The following is a 19,618-nucleotide window of genomic DNA, read 5'->3' on the forward strand; positions in this document are numbered from 1 at the left end:
GCAAGCACCTTATTACGACGTAAAGTGACGTATTAAGGCATTAGTGTCCTCTAGCGGCAGTAGCTTATAAATACAATCTGTTGTTAATTTTTAAGTTTTTTGCCTTATACATCAGATTAGACACATTTAATTTTATGAATTTGTAAATGTAGAAATGGTTTTTATAAACATTTATGGTTTTAAAGATATTTTGGAGTATCTAACCCCACTCTCACCCTTACCCTAAACCCAACCACTTCTCAACCATATAAAACACAAGATGCAAGTAAAAGTACAGGCAGGTATTTATTGCATTAAACCGTATAAAAGTATTACAAACCATTCACGTTGCAAACCTTGTGAACTGAAGCCATACAATTACTTTATATGAAGAACTCTGTGATCTCTTTCAAACTGTAACTAGCATTGTAATAGTGCTTCACATTCTTAGCTAACGTAATGATGCAATTGGTCACGAAACACACGAAAGCCAATGCCCTTTTCACAATCATAGATGACGTATCATTGCTTCTTCTGGCGGCAGTTTTTAAATCAGTGTACACAGAATCTGATATTTACAGCGGATTGTCATCACTTTTGCATCTTTTCTTCAAATAAATTGATCGTTTGACCTCGGTACACTTGGATTATTTTAAGTACATTTTCAAAAGTTGTGACTGTTTTGTATGCTATAATAAATAAATGTGTTTGTTATTTGCTTTAAAGGGACAATAAGTAGGATTTACCCCCATCTAGTGGTAAAATTGTATTTTGCATTCAAACGAATAGTGCTCTCTAGCGCCTCCCCTTTCCAAATGCGTGTTTCAACTACGGTAGCCGTTATGTACTCACTGATCTCCTTGTCCATTTCAGCTGGTTCACGTGTTCTGAATGAAAACACGTTGTGAAAACACATTGGTAGGCTAGTGCTTTTTGTCCCTCTCTACTATTATAGTTTATCAATATGGCGGAACGACATGGAAGCCTTCTTGGACTTACCCGTTCAATGTAAGTAAAGAGAAGAAATTCTAAGCTTAAGAAAAGTCAGATTACTGGCAGAGGTCATTTGAAACAAACAAGGACATATTTATGAAAAAAGACATTGATTTTGATTAATAAAACACTTAAAACCCGACTTACTGTCCCTTTAACCTGTTAGCTAGCACTTCTATTTTCGAGCATTTTCTGAAAAACGACAACTCCAAACTAAAACATCTGCAGCTCTTAAACCCTATGGTCTATATTCATAATTCTGACACCATATAGACACCATATAGACACCATATAGGTGAACTGAATGTCTGACCATGCTGTGATTCAAATTTGAGACTGATACTCCAAAAAATGTTGTTTCTGTGAGCTTTTATTTCAAAAAAGTCCAGGCTTCCTTTCAGAAAAAGTGCACTTGGAAACTCCAAATATACACATGATAACAAAATGACATTATTATCAAAAGAAAATGAGTCAGGACTACATATTACATGATGTATATCAATTCAGAACTTCTCTGCCCACCAAAGCACATAGAAAAAACTATTTCAGAAAAAAACATTTGCACATTATAACAAAATACTTGTTATTTTGAATGTGGTCACTCATGAATGCACTCCAGATTCCAGTCCTCCTGTCAGCTGAAGACCTGTTACAACACACACACAAAGCAAGAGAGGATTTTAGTTTGAGTCAAAAGTTAGAGACATACAACTATTTGTATGAGAAACTATGATGTAATATACATGAACATAATACATATACACACACACACACACACACATTACATGAATATATTTATTTTATAATGACAAATGTCTTATGTTTGCCAAATAACCTATATTTCTCAGCTGGTAATGCTCATATTTTCCACCACATATCTTTTCTAGTTTTTAGTTTGTATATTCTGTGCATTGGATTCATATAGCTAAAAATATGATGCATTTATATAACATGTCATAGAAAAATGAAACCATGTAAAACTCGTATCTTAGTCATCTCCAATGTTACTTTATAATCAAAACCGCTAACAAGAAACAAGAAATGTAACGTTAAATAAATAATGAACAAAAGAATCCAAACTTACTTTATCCAAGCGAGCGCAGCTGAGCTCATAGTCCGGTCCATCTCTCCTCGACGACGCGGTTTGTTTATATTTGTCTTGCATTGTTGCTCCGCGGTCGTGCTCTTTATCAGCTTCTCTAAACCACTCTCAACACAAAAAAGTCATCTGCAGGCGATGATCCACGATGGAGATGATGGGCTCTATCTTACACCCGGCGCAATGCAGCGCAATGCGCGACGCAAGTGTCTTTCGCTAGTTTCCACTCTAATTTTCACGTTTAGCGCGGCATTGTTTAAATAGCAAATGCATTTGCGCCCCCTTTTGCGCCCATGGGCGTTCTGGTTCGAAAACGAGGTGTGTTCAGGCGCATTGTTGGCGCGTTGCTATTTTGAGGCAACTAAAATAGACTACGCCATTGACCAACAAAAACCTGGCCTAAAGTCTAAAGTCCATGGCGCAATGTGTTTTATGTTATTTAAAGAGCGCATTAGTAAAATGCGCCTATAAACGGAGGACCACGCGGGTTTGCTTATCACAGAGTACATGAATGCGCAGCAGCACAAAAATGCTTTTAAATATGACAGATTAAAGGATTGGAGGTAATAGATTATTATTGAGTCTCTTGGACATAATTGAGGACTAATTATGAGCCGTTAGAAGGCGCAAAGAGCTGCTTCACCTGCAGCCTGGTAAGTAAATGCTTTGCTTTGAACAAATGCATCTGTTTTTAAATGTTTTTTTTTTATTTATTCTACCTCACGGATTTATTGTATATGATGACTCTGTACCTGTGGATATCGTGAGATTATAAACATTTTAAGTAATGCTTAAAAAAACTCTTTGCTAAAAAAACGCTGTCCAAAGTGCTGAAACGTGCGGAGAACCGTTTGTAAATTCTTTATCTCCTGTTTGTTACAAATAAAGTATTTTTAGAGTGCAAACCTTATCTTACATACTTCTAAAATATGTTTTGATGATATTGGATAGCCATACATTTAAAGCAATTACAAGCCTGCTTTTTACTTCCATGACTAAAAGAAAACGGGTTTTAAAGGTTTTAATAAAAAAATAACAATTTCAATACAAGTGAAAAACAACACAATTATTTAACATTAATCTTAAACTGGGGATCTTCTACCTCCGCTTAGTTTTTCAGTTTACAAAGTCCGTCATCTAAATAGGGATTAGACATAGCGCCAGCGCAACTTGCTTTTAAAGGGAATGAGAGCTGTGACTCTCATTGGTTTACTGCACGTTACGCCCAAAATACTCCCATTACAATAGGACCTACCCTTTTCGACCATGCGCTTGGCGCAAAAACCATTTTTCCCGTCGTTAAATTAGCAAAAGTGGATTCGGACACGCCCATTTAGACGTTGCGCTGTGCGCTTTAGACAATGCGCTTAGATCGTTAAAATAGGGCCCGATATTTCTAACCTTTGGAGAGGTTCTCAGCGGCTCCGGAGAGCCTAGCCGGCTGCTATGCTACCCAAACAAACAAACGCGCACGGAGGGGGCGTGGGCATTTCTCTCAGTGCGCTTCTGTAGATTTGCACAGAAGTACACTCTAATGACGTAAGTTGAATCCTTGTAATCGTTTCATGATTGGTTAGTACCCATGCCAATCAAAGCTTTGCTGGCTATGCATTGGCTGCCTTTGTTTTGGCGTAATCCAGTCAAAAGCCTATGGTGAGCTGAAGGACATCTAGCTAGGCAAATCATTGCTCGCATGACATTTTGAGTTGTCAAACCTTTTCTGATTGGACAAAACAGAAAAATAGAGCGGGATATTTATCTGAACAGTCTAACAAAGCAGGAAGAGATGGATTTTCACTGATAAAAATCGATATTCGATAGAAAATAAACATGATCGATCATACTAAGCGGACGCGCGGATGTAAACAAAGGAGGATATTGCTGGATTTTTCACTATTTTTCGTTGTTTTGGATTAAAACGTGGGATGCTTTTTGAAGAGTGGACCCTTATGTAGTGATGGGCAGAGCGAGGCCCCGTGAAACACCGTGAAAAACAGTCCAATCAATTGTGTCGAGGCTTCGAAACATCGATCGAAACCGCCTCCACAATGACAACTAGTGGTCATTCGCACGTATTACCATAGCGCAGCCTTGACAAGGTTTTAGACGAGCGCTGACAATTGTATCCCACATGTTGATTGAGTGACACAAGTGATCAGGTGGGAGAGTGGATAGTGTCCTCGACTCTCATGCAAAATAACCCTTGGATCGAACCCCGAGAAACGCGTTACTACTACCGACGTCACAACGAAGTTACATATTTTTTGTTGTTGTTTTAACATCTGTTTGACTACATGAGCTTTTAGGCTCATCATTGTCAATAACTATAAGCTGGTCTATTTAATAAATAAATTGAATAGAGATAAATACCACATAAACAATAAGAAATTAATAAAATATATCAAGCCACCATGTCACATATAAATATCTGCTGTGTGTGGAAGGAATTAGCCTACTTCTTTTTTTACAGATAATTTCTTCAGCCTTTAAAAAACTCCTCTCACAAAAACCCACAAGGTCAATATGCGTTTATTTCACTTTTATACAGATGTGCGATTGTGTTGTCTGTTCCCGACCGTGCCAATCAAACGCTGATTCGGCAGACCACACCTGATGAAACACTTAGTGAAACACTTCGAGGCTTCATTTGGTCATAGTCACGTGACATGGGTGTTTTGAATCACGCTTCGGATCAGTGTTTCGACACATCTGCGCTTCGGGATCTCGCAAAGCTTCGGAACGACTGTTTCGCGTAAGCCATCCCTACCCTTACGTTGCAATGTACGTTGAAGTTTTTGGGAATTGTCAGAAATTATCAGAACCATATGGCAAGATATGTGAGTACCCACAACCATTTTTATATGCATTCCGTCTGCATTTCATTTAACCCTTTCCACACAAGTGTATTGATTGCAAAAATAAGCTCAGAACATGAATTTAGAGTGTTTAAACTTTCAAATAATGCAAAGTTTATGATTGATTGTTGATTGAATATTTGATGTTAAACAAAGTACAAAAACACGTAAAAACGCCCCCTAGGGCCCGCCGCCGGGCCGGTGCGTGTTAAATGCCTGCATAGTGTAATGTGTATTACAATACAATTAATCCTGGCGGTTTAAATTGAAAATCTTATCCCAGTACATGTCATCATGGCAAAATTATACCCCAAAAGATAATTTTATACCCTAATATATTAAGTTTTAACTGCTGCCGGTAGAGGCGCTAATTTAGTAAACGCATCTATTGGTCATATTTGGTGAAATGGACAAACAACCAAAGCAATCGTATGGGTTGGAGGATATGTTGGGAGAGAAAATAGTTACTTTAGTCACGATCATGCAACTTCGTCCCCTTGGAATTATAAGGTTCTATCTGCGTTCTGAGCAGTTTTGAGATATTGAGCTTCAAAGTTTTTGCATTACATATAGGAAAACTTACATGGGGAAGAAGTTTCTTTCAAACATGAAAATAACAGGGACCCTAAATGCATTCTAAATATACAATATCAAAATCCTCTCAAATTTCTAAATGTGGATTTTTGGAAGGTGTCAAATGCAGATAGAACCTTCTAATTTTAAAACAACACTTTTCGCTTAGAATTATAAGGTTCTATCTGCCAAAACATTATTTAAACATTAAATATAAAATTAATGTTGTAACAATTTTTCAACATGTGTTAGAAAGTAACATTTTAATCCTTTCTATGACATTTAATATTTTTATTTTTAGCACTTTTATCTCTAAAAGTCTGATTTTACATTGCTCTTTTACAACATTGCTTCTTCCCTCTTTTGCCTCAGTTTCTTTACCATCCTCCTGTATATGTCGGGTTCATTACAAAATAGACAATTTTGTTTTAGCATGCTAAACCATTCCCTACTAAAAAATCCAGCTAAGACCAGCATAAGCTGGTGAGCTGGTTTGAGCTGGTCTCAAAACTTGGTTTTAGCAGGTCTCCCAGCTTGGTTTTAGCAGGTATTGCTGGTGTAGTAAGCTGGTCTAGCTGTGTTTTGGTCACTTTTTAAGCTGGTCTAGCTGGACTTAGCTACTGCCACCTTAAACCAGCTAAAACCAGATACCAGCTTATGCTGGTCTTTGATGGATTTTTCAGTAGGATTGAGCAGCTACAGGCTACAATCATTCTGAAATAATTTTAATACTGAGGTAACTGCTTTAACAATCTTTCACATGTTTACATTTTGACATAACAATCATAACTTACTGTAAACACACTTTTTTTGGGTAGGATAGGTTAGTAGGATAGGTTAGTTCGTTTTTTCTGTACAAGAACTAAGAAGCTAGCACTGCTGGCTAGTGTGGTGTCTAACTATGAAAACAATATCCCAGCAAGACCTAAAAAAGACTGCCCCTACTGAAAAATCCAGCAAAGACCAGCATAAGCTGGTAGCTGGTTTTAGCTGGTTTAAGGTGGCAGTAGCTGGTGTAAGCTGGACCAACCAGCCTGGCAAAGCTGGTCAAGCTGGTGGGTCAGCTGGTCTTCCAGCATGACCAGATAAGTCCAGCTAGACCAACTTAAAAAGTGACCAAAACACAGCTAGACCAGCTTAAAAAGTGACCAAAAGACAGCTAGACCAGCTTAAAAAGTGACCAAAACACAGCTAGAGCAGCTTAAAAAATGACCAAAACACAGCTAGACCAGCTTGCTATACCAGTAAAAACCAAGCTAGGAGACCGCTAAAAACCATCTCACCAGTTTAAGCTGGATTTTACAGTAGGGTGAACTTGCCTAAAATTCGGGCTGTCGATCTTAAGATTTCTTAAAAACTTTGCGTTGCGTGCCATAATCCTCACAGATATTGTGTGTCTGTGATTTTTCCTGTCTTCAAGGACAAAGCCAGCAACACCACATACAAGGACAGTTTCACAGACAGGGATTAGACGAGTCCTAGACTAAAATAAATGTAAGAGCTGTCCAAACTGAAAACAACTTGCACTGACACAATCTTAAAATACATCAGTTCCCTTTGTTTAGCATCAAAATGCACACAAGTAATACTTTTAGTAAGGCATGTTTGTTAAATATTTTCTAATGAAACTAAGTTCTGGTTCTGGCTTAAGCTAATCCCTGTCTGAGAAACCACCCCATAAAGTTGATCCTGATTGGTCCCCTTCTGTGCATTCGAAGTGCTGATTAGCTCACGCAGATAGAACCTTATAGGGCCAACTTAGAGTTCGATTTTGTAGATAGAACCTTTTTGTTTTTTTAATAAAACGTCCCAAAATGTACAAAACTTAAAATAAAACATAACATAATGTAAATAAGTTGTCACAGAGTAAGAATATGTGAATAACTCAATTTTGACAAAAATGTTAGATAGAACCTTATAATTCCAAGGGGACGACTTGTTAAGTCAGGTGATAGACATAAATCTGAAAGTCCTGGTGAATGTGCCCCATGCTCCGTTCAACATCAAAACACCAGTGTGATCATATCCTGACGTACTTATTTTGCGTTAATACCAGACTGCTACTAATCTACCGGAAATAACAATTTCTGAAGAATTTAAAATGAATCAATAATAACAATGTATTTTGCCAGGCAGGTTACACTTAAATCAATCATTTGGTTATTCAAATTCATCAATCAGAAATATCAATATTTACATTAAAAGTAACATTTAACTAAAAAGGCCAACATAGAAAATAAAAAGTCACAAAGTCAAAATCCTTCCTGGCAATCAAAGACACACAGCAGTGTTGAAAGTTCTGAATACAGATGCTTCCATAATGTTTAAATACACAGACAGACTGTGAGAGAGCTTCTTGCTAAAGAATTGCTTCATGATGTTTTAATACACACACACACAAAGTGTAGGGAAGATTCTTGCTAAAGAATGCTTTCCTGAATATTAGTTCTTAACTTTGGTACACTTTATCTTAGAATAACAGAAATTAGACCTTATTACGCATCGCATCATGACCTTTAAAATTAGGGATGTCCCAATCAGTTTTTTTTTGCCTCCGAGTCATTTGATTTTTAGCATCTACAGATACAGAGTCCCAATCCGATACTTCTATAATACATAAAAAAGAATAAAGAAAAGCGAAAAAACAGATCCAGGATGTTCCTTATTTTTTATTTAATTCATCTTATTTTCACATTCAACAACTCTGAAAAACAAACAGAGCACTTCTGTAGCATCTCTGCAACAAATGGATGTCATACTGCACGCTTTGCGGTTTCTGTGTGGAGACAAAAGGGTCTAACTCTGTGCCAGTGCATAACTACATGTTGACCCAAAGTTTAAAACCTGGGGCCTCATTTAAAAAGCGTGCGTACGCACAGATTTGATCGTAAAGTGTCTCTCTATCTCTCATCTATACAATGTAATGTCATGATCCTGCACGAATGCGCATTCGAGGTTCTGAATGAGACGCGGGGCTGCGTACCGGTGTAGATTAACTGAGCACATGGTGACAAAAATGATTGACACGTCATTTAAATGAGCAGTAAAAACCCGGTTGCGCAATCCGTTTTTGTCGTGGGTGCGTCGCACGCCCCGGATGGTCCTGGCCCAAATTAAACCCAGTTTGCCCGCATTTTGATACTGATGTGTGAATGATGTTTGACTAGTAAAAAGACGGAACGTCACTGCATGTGTGAACAGCACATTTTTGTATTTACTGGTAAATTTATTTTGGTAAATTCATGGTAATTACCAGAATTGCTGTGTGAAAGAGGCTATTATCTCCAGCTGTTAAATTATTGAGATCTGATGCAGTAGCTCAGACAGATCACTGAAGCCTAACAGGGTCATGATTGGTTTATTCTGACATCATTAAACAAAGAGGACTTTTCTGAGCACCCAGTTCTTGTGCTTCGAATGTTTTAAAATGTAATGTGTCTTCAGAAGTGAAAAACTCTTTAATAGTTAAATTAAGAGGAAGTTGGTCTAGTTGTGCATTATTAGATGTGTTTGTGTGAACATGAAGGATACTTCAGCAGAAGATCTTCTAGTAAATCACTTTACACTTCTGTTGAATTTAATCTGGCAAACGCCCTGCAGTTCTCTCATTCACCCATAGAGGCACAAAAACCCATTTGAGAAAGCAAACAACTAATCATATAATAGATTCAAAATAAACTTTTATAATCTTTACAAATACAACAGAGTACAAAGGAGATAAAACACAAGATCCAACTCATCATCTTGTTCATGTTTTCATTATGGAGAAATTTTTTTTTCATTCTGGAAGGAGTCTGATGAGTTGAATCAGGTGTTTTAAAACATTATGAAGGGAGGACACTGATCTACTAATAATATCATCAAAATATTTAAACAATCTGGAGAAATCTCTGTGTGTGAGGGGTTGAACTGATTTTGCCAAGTGGTTGATGTCCTCAGGGCAACATATTGTGTTGACCCAAGGACAACATTTTTCTAAATAAAACCTAAACCCACCCCAAACCCCAACCCTAACCAGTGGCGGTTCTAGACAAATTTCACTAGGGGGGCCAAGGAGGGGCCAGTGTTTTACCAGAGGGGCACATAAAAAACGGCAAGAATTATATTTAAAGATTATAAGGGGGGTTACAGGAATTAGTTTAAGACAGGACCAGGCCTTAGTTTAATTAGGAAATATAACTAGTTTTAACAAACATGCCTTACTAAATACATTACTTGTGTGCATTTTGAAGCAAAACAAAGGGCACTGGTGTATTTTAAAATATGGCATTGCAAGTTGTTTTTAGTTTGGACAGCTCTTACATTTATTTTAGTCTAGGACTAGTCTAATCCCTTTCTGGGAAACTTTATTCCCCATAAACTTTATCTTACTTTACAGTCATATAAATCTTTATTTAATACAAGAGTGAGTGCAGGTGCAAAAGGGGAGCTTGGCTCTTTTCTAAAGCCCCCCAACCGAAATCATGCGAGCCTACTCAATAAACTTTATGAAATGCAAATTTTTATAAAGACAAACGTTTGTTTTAGTTTAGATATAAACACACATTGCTAGACAGTTAGGAACCACAATCTAATCAGCATTTAAAATAATATTTATTTTAAATTGTAAACATTATATATGAAACATTTAATTATATTCCTCCAATTTTATGCACGTATATGTAAGAGCATAATTACAGCGCTTTTTACAATGTGTAAACTTTAAAAATTTAGCGAGATGTTGGTTTTGCCGGTTGTTGATGAGTAACAGCTGTGAATGATCAACGCGCTTAAGCAGCCACGTCACAGGAGAACAAGTGAACAGTGTCCCAATGTCAAGTGAGCTAGAGTCCTTACCAGTGCCCAAACCTGCATACACATTCTCAACATCGGAAAATTGAGAACGAATTGAGACACTCGCTGAGCAGCACCCAGCACCGCAGCGAGCTACAGTCAGGGTTGCCGGGTCCAAGAAAAATTTCCAGCCCAATGACAACTTAAAACCCGCCCAAAAGGAATGAAAACTAGCCCAATTTTTACATTTGTCCAATCACAGTTGATAACTGCGGGATTACAACTCTTTACTATTGCTTTTAATGTACTTTCCAGATAAAAATTTTCTTATTGCACTTAAAGTGCTCTATTTTCACACACTATTCTGTTCTAAATATAAAAAAATATACTTTAGTACTTCTTAAGATTATTTTAAGAACATCTAAGTGTACCCAACCGTGCCATTTTGAGACAGTATATGACATCTGCCCTTTTAACATACTATCTCTGTATTAATTTCTTTTATTTAACTTGAAAAGATCATACAAAGATGGGTTTACATGATCTGTAAATATCCCCTCAGTATAGACGTAACTTCTTACATAAGGTAATTTCTTGTTTCTGACGTGATATTAAGAGGAAACGCGCCCCTCCACTCACTTTTCCACTGACTTCCTGACGCTGCACCCTTGTTGACAGGTATTGCTTATGGAATTAATGCACATTAGGAAAATAATTCATTTTATAAGTCAACAGATAAACATTTTCGTGGCCGCGGCACATTATAAAACTAGCCCAAAAAACCGCAACCCGCAGCTCCAGTTTTTTTCCCGCAACTGTATTTTCAAAATAGCCCAATTGTGCGGGAAAACCGCAAACCTGGCAACACTGGCTACAGTGGTAACTTGGGTGCGCCGCTCTAATTTGCCCGTTTAGAACGTTATGCGTCGGATTAGTTCCGCTTTTGGCGCTCGCGTGTAAAATCAAAATAAATGTATACTTTTTTATTTGGTCAGCACGGGGTGGCCACAGGGGTGGCCAGGGACTTGTCTACAGAGGCATGGGCCACCCTTGGCCTCCGTGTAGAACCGCCACTGACCCTAACTATAACCAAACCCTAAAATCAGGGGAACATGATAACTGAAAAACAATTGTCTAGAAACAGCTCATCCTAGATGTAAGCTTAAACTTAAAACAAACTATAAACTTATTTCTGAAATCTGATTGGTAAAATGTTGTCCCAGGGTCAACACAATGTTGCCCTGAGGACATCAACCACTTGGCAAAATCAGGAGAGTCGTGTGGGTTGGAGTAAAATCAATATTAGATGTCTGTGATGTCCTCACTGAATGAAACACAGACCTGATTCAGTCTCTGCATGAGATCAGAAACACCTCCAGAAATCACTGTCTGTTAACACAATTCACTTTATCATCCACAAATGCTGCTTAAAGCTTTATCATGCAAAGAAGAAGCCCAATGGAAACAAGATCCAGAAATGCTCTTCTGTCTGATTTCAAATGGACTGAGACAAAACTGTTCTGTGATCAGACAAATCAAAGTTTGGAAACTAAAGAGGAGAGAGATCATCTGTATTGTTATCAGTGCTCACATCAAAAGTCTTCATCTCTGTTGGTATGGAGGAGGATTAGCGTCTAAATGAGCAGCTTTCACATCTGGAAAGACCTCATCAATACTGAAAGAGCAACATCTGCTTTCATCTGTCTTTGTCTATTTCAGTAAGACATTGATAAACTTCATACTGCATCTATTATAACAGCATGAGTTTATAGTAGAAGAGTCCTGAACACAGTCCAGATCTGAAAACCATCTGACAAACATTTGAAGTGAAAAATACAACAAAGAAAACTCAGAACAGCTAGAATCCAGTATCAGACATGAATGGGACAACATTCCTCTCCTAAAAGTTCATCAACGGCTCTCCTCAGTTCCCAGATGTATACAGACTGTTGTTAAAAGAAGAGGAGATAAACATGACCCTGTCACAACTTTATTCACACATCTACATCACATCAAATATAAAAAGTCAGATTTGGATAAAGTCACAGATCAGATCCTGTACTGAATAATCAACTCATACAGTTAAGAGGAAGTGATGTCACTATTGTGTCTTCTTATTCACCATCAGATCAAACTGAAGATCAGACATCTTTACATCTTTAACGTCTCTGAATAAAAATGAAAGAGAAAGTCAATCAGATATGAGATCATCATCAGTGTCAGATGAAGAGATAAAAAACAAACTATTAGTGCTGTCAGTCAGTGATAGAAATGAAATCTTCAACATAATAAACATGTCAACAATCTGTTTATCACATACACATGAGCTACAACAATACAAAAACACATTTCATCTATTTCCTCTGAATATTTGATGTCAATGAAAGAGATGAATGTATTGATATGTATGTAGTATAATATAATGACACACTGACAGTTTTATGAGTTCACACACAAACAGTAAGAAAATGAAGGTGATGCTTTATTTTAAAAGTCCTGGAGGTTGACAGTCGAGTAAATAAAGAGAAACAGCATCAATGTCAAAGCTCGACAGAGAGTTGTGTGAAGTGTCCATCAGATTTAAGAGTTGACTTTCACTTCTTTTTTCTAATCTTCATCTGTATCATTTATCATCTGTACTTTGTGTTTATCTGTTGTGTATATATTGTGTTTGTGTTGTTATTTCTGTCTGTATTCTGATGATTTGATAAATAATGCTTAAAACATGAAATAAAAACCAAGTTGTTATAAAAAGAGTTTAAGATGAACATCTAGTCAAGTGTGCATAACTATAGAGGTGTCGACCTATCAAACAAACCCCATTAACAAACATCATATATAATGTGTAAGAAGAGTAAGATCACAGTATTAAATCCTGGAGTGAACAAACTCAACATCACAGTTAGTAAACAGACTCAGACATTGGATTGAATTCTTATTGTGTTGATCTGACAAAGCATCAAGTGTTGTTCATGTATACTTCATATTTTCTGTTTGTTGGGTTTAAAGGATACACAGACTATAACAGCAGCAGATCAATTTACATTTATTTCTAATATTTATATTCTAGGATTTAAATTACACTGCATGAGTTTACTTTAAACATTTATTTAAATGAGCTCTACTTACAGTACTGACTGTAGTTTATAATGTGGATCATCTTTTAGATCAGAGATCAGCTTCACTCCTGAATCTGTGAGTTTATTCTGAGACAGATTCAGTTCTCTCAGGTGTGATGGGTTTGATCTCAGAGCTGAAGTCAGAGCAACACAACCTTCATCTGTGATATTACACCTCTTCAACCTGTAGAGAACAGAGACTTTATGTGAATGATACAAAACTACAAAGTTTGTCCACAAATCTCTAACCTCCATCTCTTCATGTAATGTTCCTCTTTCAATCCCTCAGTAACTGAGACACTGTGTGTTTAAATGTCAAATAAATCCATTACACAGCTGACAATTAGTGTTAGATGTCATAAACCACATGAACATTTCTTCATAAATCTGTATTGAGTTCATGACTCACACTTGTAATTCTCATCAGGTATTTGATGTAAAAATCTTCCTCTAGGAGGAATATCAGCTGGAGATAACAACTCTGATCTTACATTTAAAGATGTTATAGTGTTTAAAGATCAATTTCACTCAATCTATAAAAACATTATTAATGTGTGTGTCAGTGTCAATGATGGATCAATGTTTTTAATCATCTTTATAAAAACAACACGACGAGGAGAAAAAACTCTTCATACACAATATTATCAGCAAAGATTTCATCAAAGAAACACCAAACTACATTTTCTGACATTTTAACAGAGGAGTTTTGTTGCACGTTGTTAAGGAATTTGAAATGAATCATAACTAATTATAACTAACATGTCTTTTCCTTACAGGTTTGAACATTTGTACTGTATGCTTTTGACAACAAAATGTGTTGAAATAGAGGAAGTACATGTGGTTTAATGATTTCAATTTAAAACCCCATGACTTGTCAAAGCTGAGGTCATCAAGAAAGTTAAATTGCTTTTGTCTGCATGGTAACACAGAAGAGTTTCTGAATTGCAGATATGAATAATAAATCATATTAGAGATAAATGATGTGACTTTGTTCTGAATCTATCCTATATAAACTCTTGTATTATTTCGTATGAGGAGGATTCGGTCGTGATTAAATCATATTCAAAGACATTGACTGGAGTCTGTTGGGTTGAACACATGATCTTATTTCCTCAAGTGTTTGTGTTCATTAGGGGTGGGAATCGTTTGGACCCTCATGAATCGATTCAGAATCGACATAATTAATATGTTAACTGACACATCGTCTAATCATCATCATTATACAGTGATTTTAGCAGTATTACTGTATTTATCTAATGCAGCGCAAACCCAGTGCCTCCGTCTGAATAACAAATGATGTGCATATTTTTACAGAAGTATATTCATGTTCTTATCTATATCTAAACATTTAGCAGCAGGTTTTTGGAAACGCTATTAGCACATCAGATGAGTCCATAACTTAAATACAGTCCATAACGCACTGTTTCTTCCTGTCGCGAACCGAGCCCGACGGGACCCGATGGTACCCGCCGGGCCAGGCTGGGTTCGGATAGATATTTAGAAATTATGTTCGGGTTCGGGTTGGGCTCCGCACAATAAGGCATTGAACATTTGAAATTTAAAACAGCTTATTATAATATGTAGGTAGCCAATGAGCCTGTTAAAAGCGGTAGTTCGTCTTAAAACGAAACACGCACGTTCACATCACCTTCTTATTCATCTAATGTTTAATAGCAGGTTGCGAAACAACTTCATAGGTGCATACTGCCGCCTACTGTATCGGGTGCACAGCATGAGAGCTTATACGGGACTCCCGTTTCTCTGTGGATAGTGTTGTATTAGAGGTAAAATATGATATAAATAATGTTCAGTTTCTCGCACAAACTGATCGTTTCGTGTCTTAGGACAACGATGTGTCGTCACGAGCTGCAGGGTTTAATTTGGATTTGTCTGTGCATGTTTTTGTTACGGATTTTGTTACCATCCACTTCCATTATACAACTGACAGACTAAAACGGCTGGAGTTAAAAATCTACTTTTGTGTTCTACTTAAGAAACAAAGTCACCTACCTCTTGGATGGTCTGGGGTAAGCTGATAAACTTAAAAGTTTCATTTTAAGATGAACTATCGCCATCCTTCTTCATGTGTGCAGAAATGTGTTTATGTTGCTGTGACAATGCAACTATTAACTGTTTCGGGCTCGGGTCGGGCTCAGACATAAATATCTAAATGCCTGTCGGGTTACGGTAGGGTTCGGTTACTACCCGTTCGGACGCGGGCCGGGCTCGGACAGAAAAATGCGTCCCGATCCGCACTCTACACTGAACAGCGAAAAGGCAGAGGAAGATCATCTCAATATGTATTTTGATTTCTTGCAGTTTAGAATTAGTCAAATAGGTCTAGATGTATTTGTTTTTTCTTTCTCTTCTGCTCGTGTAAGCTCTGCTGGTGCTCGTGCGGTGCGCACTCTCAAGCTGTCCCTGTGCAGCACCCCTCCCGCAGTTGAGTTACGCCTTTTGTTTCTGATAACGTCATGTTATTATTTTGTAAAATAAATTTTAAGAAACAATTCTTGACATTTGTGAATCGTTTCAGAATTGTCCTTTCCACATCACGACGCATCGAAGAATACATTTTTTCCCACCCCTAGTGTTCATAATAGACAAAATGTTGTGTGACTCTTGAGTGTTTGTTTTCACCCGGTGAGGATAAATGTCTTGTGTGTGTTGTCTATAGATGCACCGGTTATGTAACTTAAGGCAGTCAGGTGTGTAGGGGAAACCTAACAACACAACGTAATTCATATTAATTGTAGAATACATTTTTAATTTTAAGCTTTATCTCTGTTTTTATCTTTACGGGTTGTGGTAAAACACTGCAGTACTTTGATGACGTATCGATGTCTCATAAGACTTCATGAGACTGCTGATGTATCTGCTTACTGATCAGATCCTTTACAGTTTAGTGTGTTTGTTTTTTTCATACAGTTTATGTTTAACTAAACCTCAGTACATGTGTGACTATCAGAGAGATGATCTTACTCCAGTATCTCCAGTTTACAGTCAGGATTCTTCAGTACATCAGAGATCAGCTTCTTTCCTGAAACTGTGAGTTTATTATAAAGCAGATCCAGTTCTCTCAGGTGTGATGGGTTTGATCTCAGAGCTGAAGTCAGAGCAACACAACCTTCATCTGTGATATTACAATCACTCAACCTGTAGAGAACAGAGACACACAGTTTGTTCACACACAGATTAAATCTACAGTGAGTTGAATTTGTTTCTTTTTCTGTCATCATTTAGTGTTCATTGACATTTTCATTTTAGTTTTATTTATGTGTATTTGTGTTTTACTTAAACACATCAGTGAGATTTACAAGGAAATTAACCCTTGTGTGGTGTTCGGGTCTGTGGGACCCGTTTTTAATGTTTACTAAAAGAAAAATTATGCAATTAATTGTTGTTTCAACCTCAGATTCATTGGCCTTGGCTCATTTTCTATAAAGAACATAAAAATAAACAACTTTATAATGACTGTACACTGTACACCCCCCCTACACATTTATATTACATATGTGGTGTTCGGGTCCACTGGACCCGGAGGTAATAAGAGAGTGAAAATTGAATGTGCTATGTAACTTAACTTTGTTTTTCTCTTATCTGTGACTCCTGTGAGTGCATGAGTGTGTTTGTACAGTATATATGTCTGTACATATGTGATGGATGCATGTCAGAGTTTTGTCCTTCTGCACTTGCTGTAACACCGCAAAGATACATCATGTTATATATCATGCATGAACACTTGTCTGCCCCCACTGTCCCAAACACTTTACCTTTTGTCTAACAGGAACCATTCTACATTTTACCATTATATCCTTTACAAAAAATAACCATGGTTGTATTATAGTAAAAGTGTAGTAATCATGGTAAACTGGTGTATTGATTACTATTTGTAAAACCATGAGTTACCACAAAACCTATGGTGTGTGTGTGTGTGTGTGTGTGTGTGTGTGTGTGTGTGTGTGTGTGTGTGTGTGTGTGTGTGTGTGTGTGTGTGTGTGTGTGTGTGTGTGTGTGTGTGTGTGTGTGTGTGTGTGTGTGTTTGTGTGTGTATGAGTGTGTGAGACAGAGTGAGAAATAGGGAAAGTAAAATTTCATATCTAGGCATTTTCATCATTTTAGGTTGTAGCCAAAAGCAACACATTGTACTGCAGTGTGTGTGGACATAAGATGGACAGGAAGACACAGTATACGTATATAAAATTCAAGAAATGCATATGCAACACAGCTACACAGTAAAAATCTGCTTCTTATGTGTTGTGTAGGCTGACATGAACAGGTTATGTGTTCAGTGTGGATAATGTGTTATGATACCGCATCTTTTCAGATGGGGCTTGTGCTGTGTAGACGGACACAAATGTGTACAATTTCAAACTAAACTATTCAAAGAATTAAACATCAAAGTGATGAAAAACTTATTTGAGATGAAAAAGTGATGAAAATACTTATTTTAGATAAACATCTGGGGGAGAATAGAATTTTCTTCTCTTATTTAATATTATCACAAAATCGAATAGCACTTTAATCTATATATAGTCCTCTACCAGTGGTAAATGACAAATATTAACTATAAATTCTGTCTATATTACTTGCAATGAGGCTAAAGTAATCATCTGTAAACAGTTATACATAAATTTGTATGACTGCATTGGTTTAAGATATAAATAATACAGTGGGTCCACTAGACCCACAAACATTGTCTAAGTAACAGAAATATGAACACCACACAAGGGTTAACTTCATCAGTTTATGTTTATATTAACTGTGTGATTTATTTTTTATACAGTAATGAAATCAGATTTCTCTCATCAGACATCACAAAATTTTCACTCATGTTTTTATTTCTGAATGATTTTTGTTTTTTTACTTTTTTCTCATCATAATTCAATTTGAATGTTTTATGTTTGTGACTTTCAGTAAGAGTTAATGTGTTGTGATGAATCTTCAATAAAATCAGCTTCAGTTTTCAAATACATTACTGAGATTCAATTAAAATTAACTATTCAACATTTAAAGTGAACCAAAACTTTTTATAAATGTTGTCTTTGAATTTTGAACAATACTTGCCTGAGGACATCTTAGGGTGTTTTCAGACCTGAGCCTATGTTTCAGAACCTGTTGCTTTTTCTCCTTAGTTCAGTTTGTTTAGTCATATGTGAACACGGCAGGGGCGGACTGATTTAGTCTATGGTCACAGCAGCCACAACTACCAGATGAAGATCAATAAAACACTCACAGGAGGTTCACAACAAGACTATAATACGCCCGGGATATGTTGTGCTGTTGGCGGTAACAACAGTCATTAGAGGAACCCCGAACTACAATTGTATTCTATTCCAAAGGAGTTAAATCAGCAGAATAAAGGATTGTCTTCAATCAGAAGTGACCACTAAGATAACATAAATGCTTGCCTAATATTAATGAATAGTAAAAAGTTAACAAGTAATTAAATAATCAAGTAAACAGTAAGTGATAAAATAAGAACAGAGAAACAAATGAAAAAACAGACAAATAAATATATCGTTAAGTAGCAGATTGTTTTTTGATTAACATACAAGTTACAGCTGTCACTTATGGATTCAGACGTCCTTAACCACTTTTTTCCTAAACTTTTCACTTTACACATAATCTTTTTATATACAATTATATACGCCAATGAACATTTTGACTTAATTATGAGCGTATGTGACCGTCAAACCCTGAAAGATCACAGTTCTGCATGTGCACATTTGTTCCCGCTGAGATGTTATGGACAGCAGACTTTCTTTTGTGTCCCAGCAATTTATTTTCAGGAGCAGATTAACCATATGGGCAAACTGAGTGAGTACCCAGGGGCACCAAAGTCTTAGGGGCACCAACTGAAACCAGCAATAAAAAAAACGTTATAAAATTACAAAAGTACTTGCGTGACACAAACAACAGCTATCTGGAAAATTATTTGCAGACAGCTGAAAGCGCCAAAAACATCGAGAAGATATCGGAGAAGCGGCAGCAGCCAAAGTGGCAGTGCCAAAGAAAGTACATTAAGCCACTTTACACAAAATCCCACAAATATGCAGTTTTTCACGCTGGTGCCGAGCAGTCTGTTAGCAGCACTCACGATGATGCAAATTTATGCTCTGTTGAGAAATCAATTAGCGACGGAGACACAACCGATCAAATAAACAGGAGTGCGTCTGATGAGCCGAAGCATCCAGAAACAATCGACCAACAGCTAGACTTAAGCT

This window comes from Misgurnus anguillicaudatus, chromosome 24, assembly GCF_027580225.2.
Source record: "Misgurnus anguillicaudatus chromosome 24, ASM2758022v2, whole genome shotgun sequence".
NCBI classification, from domain to species: Eukaryota; Metazoa; Chordata; class Actinopteri; order Cypriniformes; family Cobitidae; genus Misgurnus; species Misgurnus anguillicaudatus.